A 5156-nucleotide genomic window follows, 5' to 3' on the forward strand; every position below is an offset into this window, starting at 1 on the left:
TTCAGGACCCTATCTCTAGGGTAACTCCTTAGTAATTATCCACACACTGAGTCTCCTTTAGCCTTGGTTCCCAGACATCAATCTTGTCAAACATAACACTGATGGGTGGCAGACTGGGCACTTCTCCAACAGCCCTTGACCGCTAGCTGACTTAGTGAGGTTTCAAGCCTAAAACCACACCTCCAGGTAGCCTCCCCTTGGGCTTTTTCCCAGTGAATTATGGGCAATACACATTAAATACATTAAAAATGCATGTTCCTTTAAACACTGGTCCCACCTTAACTCCTCCCTAATCCCACCCTCTTCTCACCTGGTCAGCAATTGATATCCAATGAATAGCTTTAAGTCCTTAAAAGCTATGCCTGTGTCTTCTTTAAGCTTGCAGGTCCCCTAAGGACCCTTGCCCTCTGTAAAGCATACAATAAACTTTTACAACTCCGACTCCAAGTTGGCTTGGGCTGAATTCTTTCTAGACTGAATCGCAGGCTTTCTGGTCTTAGATAAAGATCAGAGTTCCTGCTGAACCTATTGTCTTCCCTCATCAAAAGGACTGAATAACAACAGCAACAACAACAAAATCAAAACCATATTAAAAGAAAGGATGCAGATGATTAGATTGTGCGTGCAATTACAAGAGCTCCAAGGAGGTCTATTCAAAGGAAAGACTGTAACTGTAAATGAGCAAAGAAGAAACTGACTCTGATTCTCAAAATTTCCTGGAAAAGGGTCCTTCCTAGGGGAAGGGGAAAAAAAAGATGAAGTAAAATTATGAAGGAGTGGAAAACCTGGAATATGATATTCCAAAAGGGAAAGAATGTGAATTTACATCCAGGAATAATTTACCCATCAAAACTGAGCATAATGCTATGGGGGGAAACGGATCTTTAATGAAATCAAGAACTTCCTAGCATTGCTGACAAAAAGAACAGAGATGCATGCAGCTTGAAAGTGAACCACAGGAGATAAGAGAAACATAAAATGGTAACTGGAAACGAACAATGATAATTAACAAAACAAGGATAAACTATTTCTATCCTACTATAGGGAAATGAGACATGTGTCTCCTCTGAGCCTTATCATCATAAGAGGGAGTCTAACTAGACAAGGTCTGCGAGTAGTTCTGTTATGTTGGATAATTTTAAGGGGAAAAATGGGGAGGGAAGAGAAATATACTTAGGGGGGCAGGGAAAAGAAAGTAAAAGAAAATTAGCTCACATAATTATGGTGCACAAATAGACATCAAAATAAGCTAGGAGGGGGGACTGGGCAGAGCAGCTGACACTTGAACCTTGCCTTTACCTAAACTGGAAGGACAAATAGAGACATACCCATATTTATACACAGAGTTGGGCAAAGAGATGCATTTCATTAAGCAGGGAAATAAAAGGAAAATATGAGGAGGGGGGAAGGAAAACTAGAGGGAAGGTAATTTAAGAGAGGGATTGGTCCTAAGCAAAAGAAACTTTAAGGCTACACAAAAATATTTATACTTATTTAGAGTTGACAAGAAATGGAAATATGAGGAGGTGTTCATAAATTAAGAAATGGTTGAAAAAGTTATGGTATATAAATGTGATATGAGAAATTATAAAGGGGATGATTTCAGAGAAATCTGAGATAACTTGTATGAATTGATGAAGGGTAAACAGAACCAGGAGCATAATTTATACAATGAGAAAGGTGAACAACTTTGAAAGAATGAGAAACTCCTATCAGCATAATGATTTAACCATGTTTCCAGAGGACTAATGATGAAACATGTACCCACCTCCTAGTAGAAAGATGAAGGACTCAGAATGCAGAATGAGCCAAAAAAAAATTTGGGGGGGGGGCATAGGGACACATGGAAAATATAAAAATTTATTTTGGTTGACTATATGTGTTTGTAATGGAGACGAATTGTTTTTGTTTAATGCTCAAGTTGGGGCAGGGAGTTAAGGTTGGAGAGTAAGGAGGCAGATTTTTGTTGGTTGAAAAAATGTGTATTTGTATATGTAATATGATATGGATAACATAATATAACATAAAATTATACAATATAGTATAACATAACAGCAAAAATAAGAGAAAAGAAATAAACAAACTTTCCAAAAGATATTTGAGGGGAAAAGCATAAAGAACACAGGAACAGGAGGAATACAAGGGAAAAAAGTCCAGCCTCCCCATTAGAGACTGGAACAAATGATAAAGAGGGGTTTTGAGGTATATTGTCAGAGAAAACGGAGAGCTCATGATGAATACCCTTTAATTTCTCTTTAACATAGGAGGTGAAGTCCTATGATGATAGGCTGAAGGTAGGTAAATCATTAAAATGATGCCACACAAAAATAGATTGAATAAATAGGTAAAGTTTAGCCTAGAGAAGAAGAGAGGATGTGATAGTGGTTTAAAAGTACTAGGAATATTGTTATAGAGAAGAGGGATTATGTGTGTTTTATTTGACCCCAGAGGGCAAAAATAGGAATAGGTTGATATGGAAAAGGCAAACTGACATCATCTAAGGTTAACACTGCACAATCATTAGAGCTGTCTAAAAGTGGAACAAGCTACCCTTTGAGATAATGCATTCCACTTCTGTAGCCGTCTTCAAGCAGCGGCTGGATGATCATTTAATCTCAGAAGCAGAAGTAACCTCAGAGTCTATTTAGTCCGATATATACATGGAGAAGAAAAGCTTCAATGGCATATCCAACTAAGGATCATTCAACCTTTTTTCAAAGACATCCAAGGACAGGGAGCTGCCAAGGAAGCCCATTTTCACTTTTGCTTTAACATTGACAAGGGAAAAATGTTCATACTAACATTTTAATGATGGGCTTCTTTAACTGGTTTGAGCTGGCTCTGGCACTCTCCTGTACCTGTCCCTTTATCCAAATTAGTGGAAAAAAAATATTAAACAGCACAGGGCCAAGGACAAATCCCTGGGCTTTCTACTAGGGGCCTCCTTTCAATTTGACATGAAATCATTTAGGGAATATCCTTTGATTGAATGAATGAATAGAACTTATTACTACATGTCATACTACACTTACTACGTGTCAGTCACTGCTAAGTGTTGGAATATTATACAAATATTTTTTTCCCAAGGCAGAGCCAAGATGTCAGAGTAGAAAGAGGACATCTGCAAGGCTCCAGCTTCCATATCCTTCAATGCATGTAAAAAATGACTCTAAACAAACTTTAGAGCTACAGAAGCCACAAAGTGACAGAGAAACAAATGTCCCGCTGAAGGAAACCTGGCAGGCTGGCAAGAAGGGTCCATCACAGAGCATTAGGAGCTGAGTGCAGTCTCGACTGAGCTGTGGTTTTAGCCCCAGGGCAGCCCTGACTATAGTGGCTGCCAGAGCAGACTTCACTACAGTAAAACACCAGCAGCTATAGTGGTTTCCAGACTTATCAATTCACAAATGCCAAAGACAAAGTAAAAGGTCAGTATGGAACTTTGTTGGAACAGGGGGAGCATGGCCCAGCTGCTACCCCCAGGGTGAGAAGCTGAGGAGACAGGTGGCTGCAGCCACTGATGCATGGCTGCTTCCAGAGCTCCTGGCCTGCAGATTGTGGGGGGAACAAGCAACCATTCACAGGGTAATCCCTCTTGCTTTGACCTGGTTGGATCCAGATTGCAGTCTTGGGTGGAGGTCCTGGGGTGTGTGACCAGTGAGCCAGAGTATGTGGAGTCTGTAGAGAGGGCACCCATCTAATATCTCTGGCAGCTGCAAAAACCCCAGCGATTTGGGACACAGCTCTCTCTCCACTCTGTAAGCAGAGTTCCACTGTGACAAAGAGCTCAAAAGTCAAGTAATTGGCTGGCAAGATGAGCAAGCAGAGGAAGCACAAATAGACCACTGAATCCTTTTTTGGGGACAAAAAAGAATCAAGGCATGGAGTGGGAGGAAGACAGTGAAGTCAGAGCTCCTGCATCAAAAGCCTCCAAGAAAAATATGAACTGATTACAGGCCATGGAGGAGCTCAAGAAGGATTTTGAAAATCAAGTAAGAGAAGTAGAGGAAAAATTGGGAAGAGAAATGGGAATGATGCAAGAAAATCATGAAATGCGAGTCAACAGCCTGTTAAAGGAGACCCAAAAATACACTAAAGAAAATAACACCTTAAAAAATAGGCTAACTCAAATGGCAAAAGAGGCCCAAAAAGCCAACAGGGAAAAGAATGCTTTAAAAAGCCAAATTTGCCAGATGAAAAAGGAATTTCAAAAACTCAAAAAGTCAATCCCAAAAGACTCATGATGGAGAGAAATGTGTGCATCCAGAGAAAGAACTAGAAAGAACTAAGTTTATATCCAGATGGAAGCAAAATACCTGATCTTTTTCCTTTTCTTGTTTGGTTTTATGTCCTCTTTACCATTTTTCATTCCATCTGATACAATCCATCTTTATAACCTGACTAATGTATAATGTGAAAGTATTCACAGATCCTATACTTGACTATATGCTGCCATGGGGGGTGGGGAGGTGGGAAGAGGACAAAATGTGAAACCCAAGGAGTTGTGAAATTGAATCCTGTAAACTAAAAGGAAACAATAAACTATTAAAAAGTAATAATAATGGGACAACCTGATTCTCATTGAATTTGATGTAAGGAGGCAATAACATTCACACTCAATTGGGTATCTTACCCTATAGGAAAATAGGGGGTAGGGGATAAGAGGGGGAGGATAGAAGGGAGGGCAGATTGAGGGAGGGGGTGGTTAGAAGCAAACATTTTTGAAAAGGGATAGGGTCAAAGGAGAAAATAGAATAAGTGGGGGGTGGGATAGGATGGAGGGAAATATAGTTAGTCTTTCACAATATAACTACTATGGAAATGATGTGGGTAACTACAAATGTACAATCTATATTGAATTGCTTATCTTCTCAGTGGGGGTGGGTGAGGAAGGAAGAAGGGAAAGAAATCTGGAAAAACAGATGTTTAAAAAATTGTTTTTTTACATGCAACTGGGAAATAAGATACTTGATATAGAAGGAAGGTACTGGGGTATAGAAACCCATCTTGCCCTACTTGAAAGTTAGGGGGGTGAAGGGGGAGGATATAAGAGAGAACAGATTGGGGGAAGGAGTATTCAGTAAGCTTGCTATTTTGGGTGGGTTTAGGGGAATGAAGGGGAGAGAAAAAATTGTAACTCAAAATCTTGTGGAGAT

Source organism: Petaurus breviceps, unplaced genomic scaffold, assembly GCF_028583685.1.
Source record: "Petaurus breviceps papuanus isolate PSGF00001 unplaced genomic scaffold, PetGlider_PUasm1.0 419, whole genome shotgun sequence".
Taxonomy (NCBI): domain Eukaryota; kingdom Metazoa; phylum Chordata; class Mammalia; order Diprotodontia; family Petauridae; genus Petaurus; species Petaurus breviceps.